The 12,616-nt window shown below is 41.3% G+C and overlaps 1 protein-coding gene across 2 annotated transcripts in view; it reads left to right on the top strand.

Moving 5' to 3' along the window:
• Positions 1-12,616, top strand: part of CTNNA2 (catenin alpha 2) — a 980,129-nt gene that overhangs the window by 269,168 nt on the left and 698,345 nt on the right. The gene's annotated exons all lie outside the window — the stretch shown is intronic.

Below are 12,616 nucleotides of genomic sequence, written 5' to 3' on the forward strand. Positions count from 1 at the left end.
CAGACAAAGGCTTTCTTCCCTGTATATATCCTTCCTACTTTAGTGACCCCTCATAATTTTATCTGTGTAAATATTGTCCTAGTTCTTTAAAATTAGAGTATGTGAGGACATGATTTTAGTGTTCGGATTTTATTTGAAAGGACAGTTTCCAAATATTGCCACATATAATTATAGATGTGTACATTTACCATTGGTGTTAAAACCATATTATTGTTGTTTTAACTATATTTTTTGTGACTGGTTTTTATTGTTTAGCTTGACATATGACCATGTGCATTATCTTAGGAATGGTTAAATCCCTAAATCTGTAGTTAGACTTTCTAGGTTCAAACCCTCATCCTATTACCTAAAGTTATTTTAGCCTTCAGCAAATTAATTAATCTTTATTTGACTTAGTTTCCTCATATATAAAATGAGACTAGTACTTACCTCACTGAAATTTCATGAGGATTAAATGAGTAAATGCAGTGCATAGAACATAGTAAGCATTATGTCAGGATTGGCTATAATCACTATTACTATCATCATCATCATCATCATCATCACCATCATCATTACTATATTGTGTTTTAGATTTTTTTTTTTTTTTTTACCAATAGACTCTTGGCTTAGGACATCAAGGTTCCTAAGATCACAGACCTAAACTCCAGCAGCCTTAGATTCAAACCCTGGAGTTAAAGCTCACTTTGGGCAAATTAGTAAAACTTTTGAAGCTAAGCCATTGGCTTTCTGTTAATCATTGAAATGGAGATAATGGCCTCCATCTTATTGTCAGATTATATATATAAAGTCCTCAGCATTCTGCCTGGTACATAGTAAGCATTTTATAAATAAACCTGTTATTGTGTTTTACATTACAGTATCCAAACTTGGAAAGGGTTCTTGAGATCATTTAGTCGTCTCTTCTTAGTCTCTGGGGAAGGAGATGCCAAAAGGTATGTAGAAGCAAGGAAGTACCATAAATTACAGTGAGGAGATCCACACAGAGTAGGAATAAATGGATTTTTGCAATGCTGCCATTTTTGGAAATGATCTCAAGCTGCATCTGTTGATTATTGAAAATTATTAGGTTTGGGAATTCTCAAATGTAATTATAACATGTAGCTGCACATGAAGCAAAAGAAGCCTTAAGGCTAAATTCCAGTAATGGTTCTGTTTACTGGTCTTGCCAGGTCTCATTCGCAGGCCTTTACTGGAGTATTTAAATAGGGCGCACATGGTGGGAGTTTATGTGACAAGCGTGTGGGTGCTCACCCATTGATACTGAAAAGATTCTTTTAACTCGGAACTATGTGAAGATAACAAATGGATCTATTAAAAATTATTGAGCCTGGCCGGGTGTGGCTCAGCGGTTGAGCATCAATCTAGGATCCAGGAGATCACGGTTCGATTCCTGGTCAGGGCACCTGCCCGGGTTGCGGGCTCGATCCCCAGTGGGAGATGTGCAGGAGGCAGCCGATCAATGACTCTCTCATCATTGATATTTCAACTCTCTCCCTCTCCCTTCCTCTCTGAAGTCAATAAAGATATATTAAAAAAAAAAAAATGATCGAACCCACAATCTGTGTTGAGAATTAAATAGAGCTGATTGTCCATTGTTTCCAGAGGACATCCTGTAAAGGATGTGTGGTGGGTTCATACAGGAATTTTTTCCATCTTAATAGCAGCCTTGTACCCAGGTAACTGGGTGGCAACCTCTGCATGAGCTCAGACTGAATTAGCCTGGACTGCCTGGTTCTCTCCTGTCCAGTGTGCCAGGATGCCTGCTTTTAGCTTCATGACTTCGTACTTCATGAATATTGTCTGGAGGTGGCTTAAAAATGTGCATGGTCAGCCCAGGTAGTGCTCTGTCCTGCTTCAGGTCTCTGTCTCTAAAATAAATTCTTCCTACCTGCAGGTTCTTTGACATGTGTATTTTCTTCTCCAACCTTTCCTTTAAACCCCTCTTGGTGTAAGACCCACCTGCTGCTAGGAGTAGGAATTGATAATCACTTCCTTGCATTGTTCAAAACTAGTTCCCATGCTTAGCACAGACATCTCCCAGCCTTGCACCATGGCACTTGCTGTTCGCTCAGTCACTCCATCCCCATTATATGTAAGTGATATAAAAATTAAACAACATCCAATCATTGCTTTAAAATTCCCTGAGAGTTTATTAATCACTTTGCTGTCATATAGAGTGGAATACTAACATCGGCATGATCAGAATATTCTTTCTCTATAGGCAGACCTACATGGGAGGTTGAATTAATATTCTCAGTGTGAGTTTATTCATTTGTAGCAAGTAATCTGTTTACCAAGGGACTGGGCACTTAACCTTCACTGGCAAGGGCATATAGGGCAGTTCTTCAAGTTATTATCACAATTTTCCCACTTTTAATAAAGGAAATACACAGTAAGAAGCACAGAATGGCCCCCCCTCTTTATTTGGGAGCAGCCCGCAAAAGGCAGAAAGAAGACTCAGGCTGGCAACAGAGTCTGAGGATGGGGCTAGCCGACACAGGGTATCCAAGAAGTCTGCAAACATGGGAACACGTGCATTTAGCCTACCTTTTTTTTTCTTTTTTTCTTTTCATTTTAACTATTGGATTTGTGCTTTAAATTGTTATGTTCTTTAAAAGAAATGATGCCTGGAGGTTGAAAAAAGCTTGAGCATATTATTTGGAAATTTAAGCATACTTTTAAAACATAATTTTGTCCTTTGTTTCCTGACATTTTAGATAGCCTACACTATTTTGACAGAGGTAGTGGATCACGTTTCCAGTGGACAGAAAGAAAAGATTAAAATTCATTGGTTTCCTGTAATCATCATTTTTTGGTTTATATTCCTCTCCAGTTTCATAAAACTGGTGTGATAAGATGGGGTTTCTTTCCTTTGGAAATCTTAGAGGAAACTAAATCACCCACAGGAAAGGGGCCCTAGAACCCTGAAACCCACTTTCATTCAGGGCTTGATGTCAAGAGGAGAGAGAGACCCTGAACCTCCCAGGATGGGACCAAGGAACTGATTAAAGATGCAAAGTATATCAGTCTGTATTCTCATCTACTCTGTACCTGATCAGTCTACCAGGGAGCTGGGGGGGGATGGCAGTGTAGCTGGTCTCTGCCGTCTCTCAGAGACTAGCTGAAAGCTTACTCATTGGAGGTATAAAGAAAGACAAGTACCAAGAACCTTATAGGCTGTTCTAAGTCACACAGCCAACCAGGGGCAGAGTCCAGGCCAGAAGCCTGGTCTGTTGACTCTTGAGGTTTTTTTTGCTATAATTCACCACTGTAGTTAATGTCTTTAGAAACCTTCTGTTTTTGATACGGTTTCACAAATTCACAACTGACTGTTTCCAAGTTAGCCATAGAATTTAAGCCTTTTTATACCAGTTTGGCTGTCTCGACATTCTGTTTATGTACAAATCTATTTTTAAGTTACTATGGTATTTCAAATTGGTCATTAGTACCACTAAAAATACTTGCATCACTGATTTCATATTAGCTAACATATAAATGCAGAGAAAAACAAATAGGAGCCTGGCCGGGGGGCTCAGCTGTTTGAGCTTATTCCGAACACCAGAATGGTTGCGGATTTTATTCCTGGTCAGGGCACATACCTATGCTGCGGATTTGATCCCTGGTCCAGGCAGGTGCGGGAAGCAACTGATCAGTGTTTCTCTGGCACATCAGTATTTCTCTCTTTCTCTCTCCCCCTGCCTTCCTTTCTCTCTAAAATCAACAATAACAAAAATATCCTCAGACAGGGATTACAAAAACCCAAACCAAATAGGAAGCATAAAGAAGACACATTATATAAACTGCACCATATAGACTGCAGATAAATAAACTGCTTGAAATCGCTGTACTGTAAAATAGAAAGTCAACTTTTTCTAAAGTCATCTTTGGCTAAACAAAAACACAGAAACAGTTCTCATATGAGAAAAGTTGACTAAGGATAGAAAACTCTTCCATGCATTTTAAAAGTTAAAACAGAACAAAAATGTTCCAAGTAATCGGTGTTATGAACCTGGTAAATGGTGCTATAAAATTACAGCTCAAGTTATGTTTTAAAATGCAATATGCAGAAAACTGATTTTCTTTACTGGTTTGAGGGTGAAAACACCAAGATGATCAGATTTTAGGATTTGAATGGCGTAGTCTGCTTTAATTTCTTATAATTTCTTTAATTATATATTTGCTATTGTAAACTTCTTTCAGAAATAGAATTTTTTATTGCCCAATGAAATTTACATGCTTATCAACTCTTTTAATTTTTTAAAAATATTATGTGACATTGGGTGCTATATTAATGTTCTGCACTCCATTTTTTTCGTAAACTTAGCATATTTCTATTTAATGTTTCCAAGTTTATGATAATTCCACTGTATTCGAGCCCAAGATAGCAGTCACTTTTTGATGGAACTCAGCTCTTGCTACATTTAACTGGTCTTTCTGAACATCTCATTAGTGAAATATGCCACATTGCAGCTTGATACATTTTTCTGGTGACAACAATGCAACATTACCTTTTACCCTCTCCTCCCAACCCAGGAAAAGGCTACAGCTGAAATAATTAAAATCCATATGCTTAATGATCTGTGTCTTCTGCAAGGTGGCACATTACTGTCTCTAACGATGCTTAATAGCTCATAACATTCAATACACTTAATCATCAGTTACTGACAATGGTAGCACTTTTGTATACTGAACATATCTTGATAATGGGACAATTGCATTGGAAGAGATTCAATTACCCACCTTGATAAAGAATACTGGGCCTGACCAAACAAGGTGCACCTTTGTTTTTCGAGCTGCTCTAACCATTGAGGCAGGGATGGAACAAGGTCATGTGGGTATTTGGGGATTTTATTAGGTGAGGGGGAAGTCTTGATTTGCTGGTATCACATGATGCTTTGTTGGTCTCCTAGCCACTCTGAGGCTGTGGCCAAAGCCCCTAAGTGGTATGTAAGGAGAGACTGGGATGCAGGCCTCAGCCACTGGCTGACCTCCAGCAGGTCATTGTCCATGTGGCTTCTGTGTCTTCATATGTAAGATGAGAGTAAGATATTGAATGAGGCATGGGGAGGGCCCACCCAGATCAGAAATTCTGCAGTCTCTCAATCCCTTCAGAGATAGTGGGTCCATCAGCCTCCTCTCATTTTTTCATATCATTTCTCATTTGCTCAGAGATCTCCTTGGAAAAATGAAGAAAAATAGAGCCCTCTACCAAGGACTGCCCTTGGCGGAAAGACATAGGAAAAAGCAGCATTCTCATTTTATAATATTTATATGGTTGTGATGTGGTTTGCATGACGGTTGCTTTTTTATACATAAAAAAGCATACAAGACTTTTCCTTTGAATTTCACATATTTAGGCCACCGATTATCATGCTTTTTGGTAACAAAAGCATCTGACCTTTCAGTGCTAGAAATAGGAGGGAGCTTATTGAAGGCAGATTTTGCTTAAGAAAACACAAGATTTCATCATCCCTGAGCCTCTAAAAAATTTTGATTGTCAAACTTTTCCCCTAATCATGAGTTTGAGTCATAACCAGCCTGGGGTGAAATGCATACATTGCTCTCTCAAATTCCTGAATGTTTCCAAAAAAGTTTTAACATTTTTGTTCTCTTGATAGCAAATGCCTATGTGGGCAAAAACTAAGGAGAAACAAAGGAGTTGCTTACTTCTTCTAGCACTTTCCTTTCTCAGTGTTAGAGTTTACTGGCTGCTGGCTGAACTCCTAAGTCCAATTAAAAGAAAGAAGAAAATATTCAAATTATTATTTCATTGTGAAGCGTGTAGCACGCAGGACTTCTTTTGTCCTTTCTCTTTGCTTCAGCATTAATTTGATATGTTTCAAAATGTAAGGTGCCAGGCAGGCCTCCCTTCACTCCTCTCAATAGTTACTGAGCGAATGCACCTTGTCAAATGCATGTTAAATCCTAGAAATAAAGAAATCACTATGCTACAATTATGATCTTCACTCTGACCAAGCTTACAGTCTTGGGAAAGGGGTGAAGACTCAAATGTATGTAGGCACAGAGAGTCATAAATCAGCCCTGGCAGGAGACAATAGGGAGTGGTGGAGCCTGGGAATAATTGGAGAAATGTCTTTGTTTAGGTTTCCCCTCCCTTTCTTCCTTCCTCCCTCCTTCCCTCCCTTTCTCTCTCCCTTCTTTCTGTGTGATACACCACTAACTAAATAAAATAGTGTACAAGTCTTCAACTCATCAGAGAGGTCCAGACAGAGATATGTAAACAAATAATTTTAAAATATTTCTAATCACTGTTGTTAAGAGCATAGATTCTAGAGCCAAATTGGCTTTCAATTCTGGCCCCGCCACTTACAGCTGTTTGACCTTAGCTGAGTCATCTTCCCTTTCTCTTTTTTGTTTCCTTTGGTATAAATGGTGACAATGTGAGTATTTACTTCATTGAGCAGTAATTGAATGAAACCACGTGAAGCGATTGGAACAGACCTTGGCACACTGTGAGCTCTAAATACAAGAGAACTGAACTTATTAGGAATGAGGTCAGCGAGCACATATTAATGTATTAGCTCCAAATAGACACAACCTAATAGATCTTAAAATGGAAGGAATCTTGAATCACCTTGTGGGCACCATCCTTTTGCTGCTGGAACCACCCCCAAAGAAGATATCCCTCAGTGTTTGCTAATGCAATGGGTTCAGAGGACCTTGCTCAAGCCATTCTTTCCTACACATCACCCAGTTCTGCGTGATTCTTATCAAAGGAGTGCTCACCTATGTCTTCTAAAAAGGGCCCAAGACCAAGAGGCGTGGGGTAATGCATCAAGATGTGCTCTGATGACATTGCAACTTACGTGGTGTTTTCCTCATTAACCGTTCATTTAACATTTCAGTTTGCTTTCTCTCAAATGAAGAGAGATATTCTTCCACCATGCCTTGAAAATTAGCTAGCCAGAGCAGTCAGTGGCTTTGAAGCATTGCATTGCCTTACAGACTCTACAACATAATCAAAATGACCAAGCATTCAGGAGATGTCCACTGTCTACTCAATTACCTTTCTAAAATTCAGTTACGTTTATTCCTGCTCTGGCTTTGTGAGTGTGTGGCTCAGTGACGATGCATAGTTTAAGGGACAGAACTAGCCAAGGCTTTGCAAAGCTGTGGTCAGGTATTCGACCTCACTAATCTTGCTTTCTTCTCTAAAGTCATATTGTACTTTCCTACATTGCTGTACACAATCTATTTCTCAGTATCTGTAAGGTTTGTACCTTGAGGAAAATACATGTGAAAAAAGTTCTGAGGAAGACGTAGGTTATTGTGAAAAGGAAACAAACCTTTGCTCAGAGGATTGGAACTTTTTGCTCTTTTTTCTCTCATCAGCTCTGGTAATTCTATAATGAGGAAGATTGCAAGAACATTAACTATTATATGCCAGATAATTTATGTAATTAGACAAAGGAAAAAATATATAATTAGACCAAGTTGAATATGCAGTTATAATATTACATATTTTAACTACTGGTTAAAAATAATAGCATAGAGAACTTTCTGGAAGACAGCTCATCAAATGATCCCTGGTTATTGGGATGGTGTATGCTATTTTGGTTCTTTTTAATTGCCTGTATTTTTCAGTTCTCAAAAGGAGCAAATCTTTATTTTATAATAAAACATTGACAATGTAAATTACCACACAGCGTATGGTAGGTGCATTGTAATTTCCCTACTTGGCTTCGTATGTCTTAATCTACTCTTGTTCTGCCTATTTCATTACATTTGCTCTGTGGCTTTTTTTTTTTTTTTTTTAATATGTCTTTATTGATTTTAGAGAGAGGAAGGGAGAGGGAGAGAGAAAGTTGAAACATCAATGATCGGCTGCCTATTGGGGATCGAGCCCGCAGTCCCAGCATGTGCCCTGACTAGGAATCGAACTCCTATATTCTGGATCCTAGGTCAATGCTCAACCGCTGAGCCATGCCCTGCCTGGCGGCTTGTTTTTTAATTCATTTCCTTTCTCACTGTAGTTCAAGCCTCCATCTTTTGATTCTAGGGGACTAGCCCAGGGCCTGCCATTACCGAAAGAGTGCAAAGACATAACAAGATAAATCTTCACCAGCATCTAGAACCATCGACTTTCTGAGTTTTCCATTCCTTCCCTCTGCCTTCTCTTTAACCTCGCTTTGCACCGGACCTTTTCCTTTGCTTCTCACAGTTTTCCAGTAGTTCATTTGTCAAGTATTTTTTTTAATATGTTTTTATTGATTTCAGAGAGAGGGAGAGAGAGAGATAGAAACATCAATGACGAGAGAGTCATTGATCGGCTGCCTCCTGCACGCCCCCTGCTGGGGATCGAGCCCACAACTCAGGCATGTGCCCTGACTGGGAATCGAACCGTGACCTTCTGGTTCATAGATCAATGCTCAAGCACTGAGCCATGCTGGCCAGGCCACTTATCAAATATTTATAGAGCGCTTACATTGAGGTTGCCCGTCAAAGGATGGGCCACTTGACATTCACGCCCTTGGTTCATAATCTGCTTCCTCAGTGACTGGTCTGCTCCCCAGACTCTGTCCTCTGCCTGGTATCCCTCTCTTCCACTTAGTATTACTGTCCTACTTCACCCCACATTTGAGTTGATATTATCTCAGGCTTATGCACAATTATCTATCCATCCTAATGCCTTTAGGTTAGCATGAGAACCAGAGTAGTCACTGATCTGAAAACGAAGCGCTAGCACTATGTTCGGAGGGGAGGGGGTATAATCTGACCTTATATCAATACGCACCTTTTGGGCAGATATTTTCTTGCTTCTAAATTATTGTGTACACGAGGAGTGGAATCACCCCAAAAATACACTTCCGACTTTTAAGCAGTTCACCAACAATTCTTTTACCGGAGAGGATTGCAGTGACATTGGTAACAGGGGCATTCATGATAATAGTGAGAAAGTCCTCAATGCGGGGAAGGCCTTGGGACGTGTGCTTTGAATGCATCATCTCTAACCTCTACCCCTAAACCACAGTCCATGAGGTGGCTGTCATTATTTTCACCCCTCATTTGCAGTTGAGGGGATGAACACAGAGGTTCATTCATCACCAATTTAGTAACGGTTGGGGTGGAGTTGGGGTGGGATCCTAGGTCTTTGTGACTTTAATGATGTAGTCTTTTTAAATCCATGAGCAAATGTGTGTGTGTGTGTGTGTGTGTATCTTTTTGAATAATACTTATATCATAAATCTTTATGTAGAAGTGCTGTATTCATATTAATTGTTATTTATTCCCTTTAGTCACTTATTTGGAGATGTTAATTTTTTTCTTTCCAGCTGAGGGAAGTGGTTTGAGGAGCTCACAGCCTTTGCCATAGAAATAGTTCTCTGCGTTTAGGTCTGTAAACAAGTAAAGGAGATGGAATACAACAGTATCTATAAAAGGAACAGGCAGACCTGTTACCCTTCCTTCTCTGCTCCCTTTCCTCTCCTATACAGCCATGCTACTTCTGAGCTAAATGTGTGGGTGTTACAGAAAAGCAGTTCCCTGGGAAAACAGCTAATTTTATCCTGATAAACTCACTTATCATTTAGTAATATAGATTTCCATTCTAATTCTGTAATCCTAAAACTATAGGGATATAAAACACATTCAAGTTACAGCCCACTTCTGGCTGCCTTTCCTTTGATTTTATATTATTTATTTAGTTATTTTTAATCCTTACCTGAGGACATTTTTTCCATTACTTTTCAGAGAGTGGGAGGGAGAGGGAGAGAGAGAGAGAAACATCGATGTGCGAGAGACACATCAATCGGTTGCCTCCCGCACGTACCCCGACCGGAACCGGGGATCGAGCCTGCAACTGAGGTAGGTGCCCTTGGCTAGAGTCAAACCAGGACCTTGCAGTTCTCAGGTTGACGCTCTAACCACTGAGCCAAACCAACCAGGGCTGCCTTTCCTTTTAAATATTTAATAACATGACATCATTTGTCTCTGCTTGAAATGAATTTTTAGTTTTAATTTAAATTGAATTAAGTATCTTGAATTTATCTTAAAAATCTCAAAATTTAGCATGAGATTTCCCTTTGCGGAGTCACAGTTGCTAATGTGGGTCTCTCTCTTTTCTCCCCCTCTCCTCTCCTCTGTCTGTCTCTGTCTCTCCTCTCTCTGTCTCTCTGACTCTCTCTTTCATGTTTAGTTCCAAGCTTCTTCGGGGTGCTGGCCGTGGGCCCCTAGTTGAGAGCTCTCTGCTGATCGGTGGCACTCATTGGCTTTGAAGCAGCATTGCTGACCAGCATCTGAAGTGTCACTATTACTGACTCTCTCTACAAAACCCGAGCTTGACAATTCCTTCGATTGCACATGGCTCCCCCTCCCGCTGGGAGGGCTGCCTTTGTTCTGAGGCGCGCCCTGCCTGAGGCCGCTACTCTTACCCAAGCGATGGCTCCTATCAGTGTCACCTGCAGAATCTGGGATCAACCATGTCATCACCCACTAGCTTCATGTGCAGAATAAACACCTTCTTTCTTTGAATAAGTGGATCCATTCCACTTACTCACCTCTCTGTGGCGACCGTCTCAATAATGCATTAGATTTGCCTTGGCCTGTAATGTTCTTTCTGGCTGCGCTGTACAAATTGGGAAAGAGGTAGCCTTCTTCTCAGGCCACATAGCTGCCAGCTAATGAGGCTGTTTGAGGAGCTGGGGAGGAACAGGAGGTTTGCGTGAACCTGTGACAAGGGTGGGACACCTAGATGGAGTATGTCGCTCCTAACGGCCACCCTCTGCTTAAAGTTTATTCAGTCCTCTAGGGCCGAGCATCTTGAAAATTCACCGTTGTGCCTGCACGGTAATGGGTTTTTACGTTTCTCCTCGGCTGTTGTTATATATCAAGCCTATTTGTTGGTGCGTAGGCATAAAGAGTAAGCTGGTCAGCAATATAATATATTCACTGTAGATGGTAGTCTCCTTTAAAATTCCAACGATGCACGCCAACATTTCCCGCAGATGAAAGTATCATGACAAGGGCTTAAAGAGCCATAACACTAACTGAGCAGATCACACTATATTCTGATCTGCCTGTAAAATAGAAAGAGGTGTGTGTTTTTAAATTTTCCCTGTATCTTAGGATACGTTACGTGACACTCAGACTTTCAATGGTATAATTGACTTTATTTAAATGAGCGAGGTTTTGATTAATAGATGATAAGGAATCCTTTCTGTAAAGAAAGCATCGAATGAGTCGTTTCACCCTAAATGAGATAATCCATCATATTAACCCTCCTCTGGTAGTTTGTTGAAGCTTTTATGCCCCCGTGTATGTTCTGCCGTGCGCAGCTTCATTACGCTTCTCCCGGCCCTCTCCGCCCCAGGGGGACAGACACCCCACTGACCTGGGACCAGGCGCATCCTAGCTAACGATCTCCCTCCCGTTCCCGCTCCCGGGGTCTCTTTTTGCAAATAGGCACCTGTCGACTGTGTTGTGTCAGCAGTCACCATCCACTGCACCTTCTCCGTCTGTTCTCTGCGTCTCACCCATGCCCAGGTCTGTGGTTTCTCTAACCCAGGCCCGCTGATTCTCCCTCCCCCTCCGCATCCTGTTGCTGTTGCCTGGTCCAGGCCCCCATTCCTGCTCTCGCAGGTGACCGCCGCATTTGCCCTGTTACCTGGTTTCTCTGCCCTCTCCATGGCCCCTCCAGTTTATTTTACATAATGTGGCTAAAATAAAAGTCTACTAATGTCACTTCCTTCCCTGCTGAGGACACAGCCCAAATCTCTTCCATGGCCTTCCAAGCACCGGCACCTCTCTTCCCCATCCCGCTTTCTCACTGTGCCTCCCCTGTGACCGCAGGTCCCTGCCCTCAGCGCCCAGTCCAGGTTTCGGAGTCTCACGCCCTATTCATCTGTCTAGGGTGCCTTCCCACTTTCGTCTTCCTGGTAAACCTCTTCGTTCTTCCAAGCCCATCAACGTTGACAGCTTTCCCCCCAGACTCACACTAAAAGGGTAAATGACGCCCTCCTCGCTTTTCCTACGTTCTTAATCCCGTGTCTGTTATGACGTGTAATCGTTGCATTATGAGGATGAATTCAGAGCCTGTTTCCTTATTAGATTGTGAACTCCCTGAGACCAGGGCATTCTCAGTCGCCTTTGTCATTCCAGAGCCTAATGGAGAACCTCACACAAGTATGCGCTCAATAAACATTTGTTGGGTTGACTCAATTGTCCTATAAATGTTCTCGATATTAGAAAATACGTTCCTATCAGAGCATTAGAAGACCAGAGTTGGGTATCTCTATAGTCCGTTCTTGTCTAACTCAGTTAAGGGTACCGTGTTAATGAGGCTAAAGTCTTAAGTTTCCTTCCTCTGTGGAACAATCAACCTTGTACCTGAACTGCCGGTAACCTCAACTAACTGCCTAGTAAATAGCATTGGTTCCAAGAGAAATTAAAAGTGAGAATGATCTAGGTAAGGGCAAATTCATCTCAACGATTAGACAAGTTGAGTTAAATATATTCCTAATTGCTGCTAGGAGCACAATTCCACCCTCACTGAAATGAGCGCCTTGCTGTGTCCTCAGCGCCTGTCCCTGTGCACGGATGCGTTGGCCTTGACGGGTTTGCCGTGTTGGCTGTGGCAGGAGTGCTTGCTGGCCAT

The sequence above is a fragment of the Miniopterus schreibersii genome, assembly GCF_964146895.1.
Source record: "Miniopterus schreibersii genome assembly, chromosome: 13".
NCBI classification, from domain to species: domain Eukaryota; kingdom Metazoa; phylum Chordata; class Mammalia; order Chiroptera; family Miniopteridae; genus Miniopterus; species Miniopterus schreibersii.